Source organism: Hylobates moloch, unplaced genomic scaffold (assembly GCF_009828535.3).
Source record: "Hylobates moloch isolate HMO894 unplaced genomic scaffold, HMol_V3 SCAFFOLD_2, whole genome shotgun sequence".
NCBI classification, from domain to species: domain Eukaryota; kingdom Metazoa; phylum Chordata; class Mammalia; order Primates; family Hylobatidae; genus Hylobates; species Hylobates moloch.
Window position 1 is genome coordinate 112,153,351 of NW_026652277.1, and position 11,630 is coordinate 112,164,980.

Genomic DNA, 11,630 nt, shown 5'->3' on the forward strand with positions numbered 1-11,630 from the left:
TGGGGTATTGAAAGCCCCTGTAATTATTGTATTGCCATCTGTCTCCCTTCATGTGTCTTATTGTTTTCTTTAAATATTTCAGTGCTCTGATGTTGGGTACATATATATTTATAATTGTTTTATCCTCTAGATGAATTGACCCCTTTATCACTATATAATGACCTTCTTTGTCTCTTTTTACAGTTTTTGATTTAAAGTCTATTTGGTTTGAAATAAGTATAGCTACCCCTGGTGTTTTTTAATTTCCATTTGCATGGAATATATTTTCCTATCCCTTTACTTTCAGTCTCTCAGAGTCTGTTAAGGTGAAGTGAGTCTTTTTTAGGCAGCATAGAGGTGAGTTATTTTTTATCCATTCAATTACTTCACATTTTTTATCAGAAAGTTTAATCCATTTACACTTAAAGTAATTATTGATAGATAAGGACTTACTAGTGCCATTTTGTTACTTATTTTCAGGTTGTTTAGTAGACTTTTTGTTACTTTCTTCACCTATTGCTTTTTTTTGGTGTCTGTGAGTGTATAATTTGATGGCTTTCTGTAAGTGGTATGCTTTGGCTTTTTTTCTTTTTAACTGTTCTGTATTTATTATAGAATTTTGCTTTGTGGTTACGCTGAAGCTAACATAAAACATCTTATACTAACACCTATTTTAAGCTAAAAATAATATAACTTTGATTGCATACACACATTTCACACTTTTTCTCCTGCTCCTTCCATGTTTTATATTTTTGATGTTGCAATTACATTTTAAAATAATTAATATTCCTTAACAAATCATTATGGATTTAGTTGTTTGTAATTGTTTTGTCTGTTATCCTTCATACTAGAGATATAAATAACCTACCCAACACCATTATAGTATTAGAGTGTTTGGATTTACAGTGTACTTACCTCTACCAGTGATTTTTATACTTTCATATGTTTTCATATTACTAACTAGCATCCTTTCCTTTAGCTTAAACAACTTAAACAACTCACTTTAACATATCTTGTAAGGAAGGTACAGTGGTGATTAACTCAATTGGTTTTTGTTAGTCTGAAAAACCCTTTATCATCCTTGAATTTTGTTTTACATTTTTAAATTTTTAATTTTTATGGGTGCATAGTAGGGTTATACCTTCATGGAGTACATGAGATATTTTGATACTGGCATACATACTCCAGGGCAAATGGGGAATCTATAACCTCAAGCAATCATAATTTCTTCATATAGTGAACCTTCCAATTATATGCTCTCAATTATTATAAAATGTACAACAAATTATTACCAATAGTAGTCACTCTTTTCTGTTACCAGATACTAGAATTTAATTATTCTAAATATTTGGTACCCATTAATTATCACCATTTCCCACCTTTCCCATCCCTCCCAGCAATTTGTTGAAGAGACCATCCTTTCCCCATTGTATGTTCATGATGCCTTTGTTAAAAATGCATCCACTATAGATGCATTGATTTATTTCTGAGTTCCTTATTCTGTTCCACAGATCCGTGTGTTTGTTTTTATGCCAATACCATGCTGTTTTGGTTACTATAGTTCTGCAGTATAATTTGAAGTCAGGTAAAGTGATTCCTCTTGTTTTGTTCTTTTTGCCAAGGATGGCTATCGCTGTTCTGGATTTTTTGTGGTTCCATATACATTTTAGAATTTTTTTTTCTACTTTTGGGAAGAATGTTATTGGTATTTTGATGGGGATGGAACTGAATCTGTAGTTTGCTTTGGGTAGTACAGGCATTTTAACAATATTGATTTTTCTAATCTATGAACATAGAATATCTTTCCTTCTGTGTGTGTGTGCTCTTTAATTTCTGGTATCAGTGTTTTATAGTTTTCATTGAAGACATCTCTCACTACTCTGCTTCAGTTTAGTCCTAGGTATCTTATCAGACTGGTCACTGTTGACATATAAAAATGCTACTGATTTTTGTATGTTTGTTTTGTATTCTGCAACTTTACTGAATTTGTTTACCAGTTCTAACAGATTTTGGTTTTTTTTTGTTTTTTTTTTTTATTTCTAGTGTTATTCTATTGTGGTCAGAGAAGATACTTAATATGATTTCACTTCTTTACTTCTTTGAATTTTTAAAACATTTGCTTTGTGGCCTGTCATGCAAAGCTATCCTTGAGAATGATCCATGTGCTGAGGAGAAGAATGTGTATTTTGCAGCCATTAGATTAAATGTTCTGTAAATATCAATTAGGTACATTTGGTCTATAGTGCAGACTAAGTCTGATGTTTATCTCCAACTATTATTGTATTGGAGTTTATTTCTCTGTGTTTCTAATGTTTGCTGTATAAATTTGAGTATGCCAGTATTTGGTGGATATATATTACAATTGTTACGTTTTTCTGTTGAATTGATCCCTTTTTCATTATCTAATGAACTTCTTTATCTCTTTTCATAGTTTTTGTCTTAAAATCTTTTTTTATTTGATGTAAGTATAGCTATGCCCCCTCTCTTCTGGTTTCCATTTGCATGGAATATTTTTTCATCTCTTTATTTTCAGTCTATATATGTCTTTATAGTTGAAGTGTATTTCTTTTTTAGGCAATGGATCATTGTGCCTTTTAAAAAATCCATTCATTCACTCTATGACTTTTGATTGGAGAGTTTAGTTTATTTACATTCAATGTTAGTATTAATGAGTAAGGACTTACTCCTGCCATGTGTTATTTGTTTCATGGTTGGTTTATGACCTCCCCTTCCTTTCTTCCTTCCTTCCTTCCTTCCTTCCTTCCTTCCTTCCTTCCTTCCTTCTTCCTTCCTTCCTTCCTTCCTTCCTTCCTTCCTTCCTTCCTTCCTTCTTCCTTCCATTTTCCTTTTGATTAAAGTGATTTTCTCTGGTGATACATTTTAGTTTCTTGCCTTATATTTTTGTGCATCTCTTTTTTTTTTTTATTTGTTACCATGAGGTTTGCAAGGAACATCTTATAACCTATCATTTTAAACTGATGACAACTTAACCCTCGTTACATAAACAAATAAATAATCTAACAAATGAGTAAAAAGAAAACTGATAAAAAAAAAAAAAAACTTACACTTTAACTTCATCCCCCATGCTTTTCAACTTTTTGGTGTTTCTATTTATGTCTTATTATATATACTATGTCTTGAAGTTGTTGTAGTTATTATTTTTGATAAGTTCATCTGATATTCCCCTTTCTAAAGATATGAGTGCTTTATACACCACAACTGCAAGGTTACAATATTGTGTATTTATCTGTGTTCTCACTGTTACCAGCAAATTTTGTACCTTCAAAATTGCTCGTTAACTTTCCTTTCTTTCAGATGAAAGAACTCCCTTTAGCATTTCTTGCAGGACCGGTCGATTGTTGAGGAAATCCTTTGGTATTTGTTTGTCTGGGAAAGTCTTTATTTCTCCTTCATGTTTGAAGGATATTCTTTTCTGGATATACTATTCTAGGATAAATTTTTTCTTTCTTTATTTTATTTTAGCATTTTATATATACCATGATACTCTCTCCTGGTCTATAATTTTTCCACTGGGAAAACTGCTGCCAGATATATTAGAGCTCCTTTATATATTATTTGTCTCTTTTCTCTTGCTGCTTTTAGGATCCCCCCCCACCTTTTTTTTTGACCTTTGGGAGTTTGATTATTAAACATCTTGAGGTATTATTTGGGTAAATCTGGCTGGTGCTCAACAACGTTCTTGTACTTGAATATTGATATCTTCCTTTAGGTTTGAAGAGTTCTCTGTTATTATCTCTTTGAATAAATTTTCTAAATTTTCTACCTGAATCTCTCTTTACCTTATCTTTAAGGTCAATAACTCTTAGATTTGCCTTTTTAAAGCTGTTTTCTAGATCTTGTAGGTGTGCTTCCTTACAATTTATTCTTTTTTATTTTGGCTACTGCGACTGTATATTTTCAAATAGCCTAACTTCCAGCTCACTAATTCTTTCTTCTGATTAATTCTGTTGTTGAGAGATTCTGATATATTCTTCAGTTTGTCAGTTAAATTTTTCAGCTCCAGAATTTCTACTTGATTGTTTTTAACTGTTTCTATTTATTTCTTACACTTATCTGATAGAATTCTGAATGTTTACACTGTGTTATCATAGATTTCATTGAGTTTCCTCAAAAGAGCTATTTTGAATTCTCTGTCTGAAGGTCAAACATCTGGTTACTCTAGAACTGGTTACTGGCCCCTTATTTAGTTTATTTGGTGAGGTCATGTTTTCCTGGGTAGTCTTGATGCTTATGGATGTTCAACAACATCTGGTCATTGAAAACCAAGTCGTTTATTCTAATCTTTATAGCCCTGGTTTGTTTGTACCCATCCTCCTTGAGAAAGTTTCAAGTATTCAAATGGAATTGAGTGTGATTATCTAAATCTTTGTTCACTGCATCTGTATGTGCATTAGGAAGCACCTCAAGCTCAGTAATGCTCTAAATTTTGCATACCCATAGAGGTACCACCTTAGTGGTCTTGGGTAAGATCCATGAGAATTTCCTTGATTGCCAGGTGGAGTCTTTTGTTCTCTTTCCTAACTTCCCCCACAAGCAAATGGAGCCTCTCTCTCTGTGCTCTGCTACTTGGAGTTGGGGAGTGATGATGCAAATACTCCTGTAACTATCACCACTGGGACTGTACTGGTTCACATCTAAGGCCAGCACAATACTGGGTCTCACCCAAGGGCTGTAGCAGCTATTTCCTTGTTACCACTGATGTTTATTCAAGGTTCAAGACTCTTTTGTCAGAAGGTGGAGAATTTTGCCAGAACTGGGTCCTTCCCTTCAGAAGAGTGGGTTCTTTTCTGGCCCAGGGTGGGTCCAGAAATGTCATATGGGAGCTATGGTCTGGAATGGGGGGTTTAGGACTCTTCTTGGTGGCTGAGCTAGTATCCAAGTTGTAAGACAATATCTTCTTTATTCTTCTCTCACCTTCTCAAGCTGCAAGCTGCACTGCATGGAGTTAGGGAAGGGGTTATGCAAGCACCTCATTTGCCATCCTAGCTGGTGTCTCACTTGGTCACATGCACCCCAAGTCCATTGGCTCTGATCCTAACACAGCACAAGAACTTGCCCAGAAATTGCAGTTCTGCCTTTCAAATTTATTTAGATCCCAGAACACTTTAGCCTATATTAGTGGTACTAGCCAGGACTCATGTTCCAACTGCTGGGACAAACAATTCCCCTTTGGTTAAGGCTGATCTAAATGTTTCCTCCATGAGAATGTGTCAAATTATGCCCCATTTTGCTTTCCACTCTGACAGAACAGCCCTAAATTTCAACTCAAAGCCTCACAATCACTTTGTTTTCCCTTCCCCAAGCACACAGATTTTCTCTGTGCAACATGGCTGCCGCTGGGGCATGGGGAAGAAATAATGTAGGCAATTCAAGACTGCCTTTCCTATTCTCTTCAGTACCTCTTTCCTTTACATGAGGTGAAACCAGGTACACTATGATCACTCACCTGATTTTTGGTTCTTATAGGGGTCCTTTTTTGTGTGGATAGTTGTTCAATTTGGTGTTCCTACAAAGTGGGGTGATGGTAGCAATCACTGGAGTGTTCTATTTAACCATCTTGCTCTGCCTAATTCCCCTATCACCCTGTAAGTTTTAAAAGACAGGATTGCAGGACTGAGAGACACGATTAGTATTTATAGTGTTCTTGATGAACATATTTTTTCCTTTTAGTATTTTGAGTTTATCATCCAGCTCCCTTCTGCCCTGTAAGATTTCTGCTGAACTATCTGCTGATAATCTTATGGAGGTTCCCTTTTTTGTAACAATATGCTTTTCCTTTGTTATTTTCAAAGTTCTCTTCATATTTTGACAATTTGATTCTGATGTGTCTCGGTGTGGGTCTCTTTGGAGTCATATCATTTGTTAATACTTGGGCTTCATAGATCTGAATTTCTATATTTTTCTTCAGGCTTGGGAATTTTTCTTTTTTTTTGTATACATTTTCTATTTATCTCTTTCTTCTCCTTCTGGTACACAGATAATACAGTTGTTGTTATGTTTGATGGTGTTCTGTAAGTCTCTTAAACTATCCTCACTCTTTTTCATTCCTTCTTCTTTTTGTTTCTCAGATTGTATACTTTGTTTTTTTTCTTTTTCCTTTGAAACAGAGTCTCTCTCTGTTGCCCAGGCTGGAGTGCAATAGCATGATCTCAGCTCACTGCAACCTCTACCGTCTGGGTTCAAGTGATTCTCCTGCCTCAGCCTCCTGAGTAGCTGGGATTACAGGCTAAATTTTGTATTTTTAATAGAGACGGGGTTTCACCATTCAAGATTGGCCAGGTTGGTCTTGAACTCCTGACCTTGTGATCCACCCGCCTCGGCCTCCCAAAGTGCTGGGCCTGTATGCTTTTTGTTGCCCTGTCTTTGAGTTTACTGATAATTTCTTCGGCCTGATCTAGCCTAATTTTAACCACCCCAATTGAAATTTTCAGTTCACTTAAAATATTATTCATCTCTATGACTTCTGCTTTGTGCTTTTTTATACAGTTGTTCCTCAGCATCCACAAGGGATTGGTTCAAGTACAGACAACAGATACCAAAATCCACAGATACCCATGTCTCTTCTATAAAATAGTTTAATATTTGCATATAACCAACACACATCTTTCACTATATGCTAAATCATCTTTAGATTATTTATAATACCTAAGAGAATGCAAATACTATTAAATATGTCTTATACTGTATTTTTTCACTGTTGTAATGTTATGTTCTATTGTTGTGCCTTTTAAAAATATTTTTAATCCCTATTTGGTTGAATTCACAGATGCAGAACTCATGAATACGGGTGGCCAACTGTAGTTTCTATCCTTTTGAAATTGTTTGTTTTTGCAATGCTTTCCTGATTTCAGTGAGCATCTTTTTGAACAGTATTTTGAATTCCCTCTTGAGTAGATCACACATCTCCACTTCACTCAGGTCACTTTCTGGAGCCTTATTTTCTCTTTTTATTTGGAATATAGGTCACAGTTTCTTTATTTTACGTGACTCTGTGTGTTGATTTATTCACATAAGGTAAGGCAACTATCTCCCTCAGTCTTGTCAGACTGGCCTCACATAGGAGAAGAATCTCACTAATCCATTCAGACTGAGATTTTAAGGCACCTCTCAAATCTTTGTGTTTGACCAGACTACTGTTTCTGTTTTTGTTGGCTCCCTGGAGTACATGATGTACCACGTCCTGTCAGTACCTCAAGACGAGTAAGGTAGGAATCATATTCTGTAGATGTGGCTAGAAAGGTTGGAGTATTTGATGTGTGTTCCAGTTTCTTCTATCTTCACAATCAAGCTGAACATAGGAATGTATGTCCCACAGTCTCTGCACTAAGCCATGGAGAGAATCTGTGGCAAATACTTGTACTCATACTTAGGCTATAACCTCTGATCCTGAGAAGATAGCTGTTGGACGTGGGTTGATTATATGTTCCATTATTTTTCTGTAGAATGTGGCCTCCTCTCAGGAATACAAAGCCCCATCAACTCTCAGAGCTACATGGTTAAGAAGACACTCCCTTGGGTAGGAGCTATAAAAATTGTGACACTCATTGCATGGCCAAACTCCTTGCAGGAAGAATGGGTAGACCAGGATTTGTCACTTAGTTAAACCAGAGGAAATGCTTGTGAAGTGCCAATCTCTGGCTTAGGCTGCCAGAAAGCTGCTGTTAGTTTACACTGTTAGCTCTGCAATGCAAGTTCATTTAAAGCCAGGCTGCTAAGTATCCCCTGGAAGAGTGTATCATAAACATCTCATAGGAATAAACAGGGAGCTGCTTTTTAAAATTTCCTTCTCTGTACTACTCTTGGGGGATGAAGCCCCTAGAAGTACGTGTGTGCCATTAGAAAACCACTGTGTTTTTTCCTGTGGTTTAGAAAGACTAATGTATGTCAAACCCACTTCATTCATAGAGGTGATGAATTAATAGCCTTAGAGTTAGATGGATCTTAAAGGTAAGGTGGTATATGTGGGGTCCAAGTCCTCTTCTACACAGGGAGAAGGTAGAGGTTAGAGATTTCTTTCTCAATTTTATGGTGCACTGACTGGACTGGGATCTATACTCAACTTTGCCTTAGCTTTTTTTACCCTTTGATGTTTGCTTAGTTGCCCAGTGGGTTGGAGTCTCTCAACTGGTCTCTGACTTTCTCTCAGACAAAATAGATCTGTGAATACATGTTTATTGGGTGTGTCCCTGGGTAGAGGGAGAATCAAGAGGTTTCCATGCTGCTATGTTGCTGATGTCACCTCCCTTAATCTTAAATATTGTCTGGTTTGTTAAGTGCATCTCTTTTGCTTCCTGGTTACATAGTTTGTTTATTTGTTTGAGTCTTTTATAAAGTAGCCTATAAATGTGTTTGTAAGTTGTTCATGAGAGGTGGGTCAGGAGACAAATATTACTGTCTGTGATACTTTAAGATATTTGAAAACAGGGATTATCACTTTCATTGTTTTTAATGCTTTTTAAATCTAGAAAAAATGTACTTGATACAACCAGTAAATGTTTATTAAATAAATGAATTAATATCTCCATGCTTCATTAAAAGAAGCCAATCAGCAAAAACACAAATCACTCACATAAACACACTATAATTAGTTTAAACAGGTAATCAGGTCAATATTTCTATATTCTTGGCAAAACACTAGGCCACATTCTTAAGGCCAATTCTCTGAAACTTATTCAATGTGCAACATTTTTGCTTAATGTAATTTTTTTCAGATTTCTGTCTTTGACGTTGAAGATTACTTTCTCCTATGGGATGTCTCCTCTCCCAAAATGCCATCTCCCTACAGGACCAGAAACAAAGAAACAAGCAAAATCCCACACTTCAGAAGCACTCCTGCTTTTTCCCTAGCAAGTTTCATTATTCTTTGTTCATTAAACTTAACTAGTTATTATTTAACAATTTATTACATTAAAAGCAGTCAAATGTCATCATATTTTAATTGTATTCATACATCGCAGGATGTGACTGCTTTAAAAGAACATGTAGTATTTTCATGTGGGCAGGTAAATATTACCTCCTTCACTGACTGAGAACTTAAGAGGAGATAATTTTTCTGTCTTGAAATAATTTTCCCCAAAGCAAGTGATTTCTGCTTAGAATTCAATAAATATTTCTAACCAATTAAATAATTTTAAATATTTCTGATAGAAAATAAAAACTAAACTACATCTGTAGTACTTATGGCTACTTGAAGTTTGTTACTGTCATGACATTATCTGTGCTGATTTTAATGAGACTGCTAGCAAAGAAAAAGGACTCAGTTCTTATTTGTGTCCTGTGTCCATAAGTAGTTTACTGGTAATGCTGAGAGATACCTCACGGATGATCTGATTTAAATTCACATAAATAACTTAAAAGGAAAACTCCTATGTTGCCTTGCCCTTAGCTAATATTGTTATTCTAATGCCAAATATGCGTTATACATTCAGAAGCTCAAATGACCAACAGTAGCTGTGTGTTTTTTTTCCTGAATTTTTTTTTGGCCAAATTTTAAAACAAGGCAAGATAAGTTTCCTATGTATATTTTTATCTTTAGCTAATGTACTCAATATCAACACAAAGAAACACAGATGTTTAAAAGATTCAGAAAAGCAGTTGAATAAAACTTTCATAGTTCTACACATGGCATGAAATAATAAGTGGATTTGAAAGTTAAATTTAGAGGATGAAGGCAATCATTTGAACATGATTTATGGTGCATTAAGATCTTTAATGTATCTTGTTTTAAGTACATTTAATTTTACTTATAATAAAGCAGAAAGCAATTTTCTTGAAAGGAATATGTTTTTAATAAACCTAACATTTGTTTTTTGGATTGAAATTAATCTCATATGAGAGTGTAAGTTAAGAAAATAACAACCCCAATATGATGCTGTTTTGGTTACTGTAGCCTTGTAGTATAGTTTGAAGTCAGGTAGCATGATGACTCCAACTTTGTTCTTTTGGCTTAGGATTGTATTGGCTATACAGGCTCTTTTTTGGTTCCGTATGAAATTTAAAGTAGTTTTCTCTAATTTTGTGAAGAAAGTCAATGGTAGCTTGTTGGAGATAGCATTGAATCTATAAATTACTTTGAGCATTATGGCCATTTTCACAATGTTGATTCTTCCTATCCATGAGCATGGAATGTTTATCCATTTGTATGTGTTCTCCAATGAAACAGAACAGAGGCCTCAGAAATAATGCCACACATCTACAACCATCTGATCTTTGACAAACCTAGCAAAAACAAGCAATGGGGAAAGGATCTCCTATTTAATAAATGGTATTGGGAAAACTAGCTTGTCATATGCAGAAAACTGAAACTGGACCCCTTCCTTACACTTTATACAAAAATTAACTCAAGATGGATTAAAGACTTAAACATAAGACATAAAACCATAAGAACCCTAGAAGAAAACCTAGGCCATACCATTCAGGACATAGGCATGGGCAAAAACTTCATGACTAAAACACCAAAAGCAATGGCAACAAAAGCCAAAATTGACAAATGGGATCTAATTAAATTAAGAGCTTCTGCACAGCAAAAGAAGCTATCATCAGAGTGGACAGACAAACTACAGCATGGGAAAAAATTTTTGCAGTTTATCCATCTGGAAAAGGTCTAATATCAAGAATCTACAAGGAACTTCAACAAATTTACAAGAAAAAAACAAACAATCCTATTAAAAAGTGGACAAAGAATATGAACAGATACTTCTCAAAAGAAGATATTTATGCAGCCAAGAAACATATGAAAAAAAGCTCGTCATCGCTGGTCATTAGAGAAATGCAATTCAAAACCACAATGAGATATCACCTCATGCCAGTTAGAATGGTGATCATTAAGAAGTCAAGAAACAACAGATGCTGGAGAGGATGTGGAGAAATAGGAACACTTTTATACCGTTGGTGAGAGTGTAAATTAATTCAACCATTGTGGAAGACAGTATAGTGATTCCTCAGGGATCTAGAACCAGAAATACCATTTGACCATCAATCCCATTACCGGGTATGTACGCAAAGCATTATAAATCATTCTATTATAAAGACACATGCACAGGTATGTTTATTGCAGCACTGTTCAAAATAGCAAAGACTTGGAACCAACCCAAATGCCCATCGATAGACTGGATAAAGAAAATGTGGCACACATACAAAATGCAATACTATGCAGCCATGAAAAAGGATGAGTTGATGTCCTTTGCAGGAACATGGATGAAGCTGGAAATCATCATTCTCAGCAAACTAACACAGGAACAGAAAACCAAACACCACATGTTCTCACTCATAAGTGGAAGTTGGACAATGAGAACACATAGACACAGGGAGGGGAACATCACATACCAGGGCCTGTTGGCGGTTAGGGGACTAGGGGAGGGATAGCATTAGGAGAAATAACTAATGTAGATGACAGGTTGAGGGGTGGAGCAAGCCACCATGGCACCTGTATACCTATGGAACAATTCTGCATGTTCTGCACATATATCCCAGAACTTAAAGTATAATTTTTAAAAAATTGAAAAAAAAAACAACCCCATTATGTTTATAGCCAATGTTTCCAAATTGTACTGACACTAATGTATTTCTTATTTGTTTGTTATCAATATGATACATAAAAGGACATAATGAATTATTTCAAAATTAACATT

General features: G+C 35.2%; 1 long non-coding RNA gene across 1 annotated transcript in view; it reads left to right on the forward strand.

Moving 5' to 3' along the window:
* Positions 1 to 9,167, forward strand: part of LOC131382848 (uncharacterized) — a 35,206-nt gene extending 26,039 nt beyond the window's left edge. The window contains exon 4 of the long non-coding RNA XR_009212426.1: positions 8,712 to 9,167. This is a non-coding gene — a long non-coding RNA (uncharacterized LOC131382848). The remainder of the gene's footprint in view (positions 1 to 8,711) is intronic.
* The last annotated feature ends 2,463 nt before the right edge of the window (positions 9,168 to 11,630 follow it).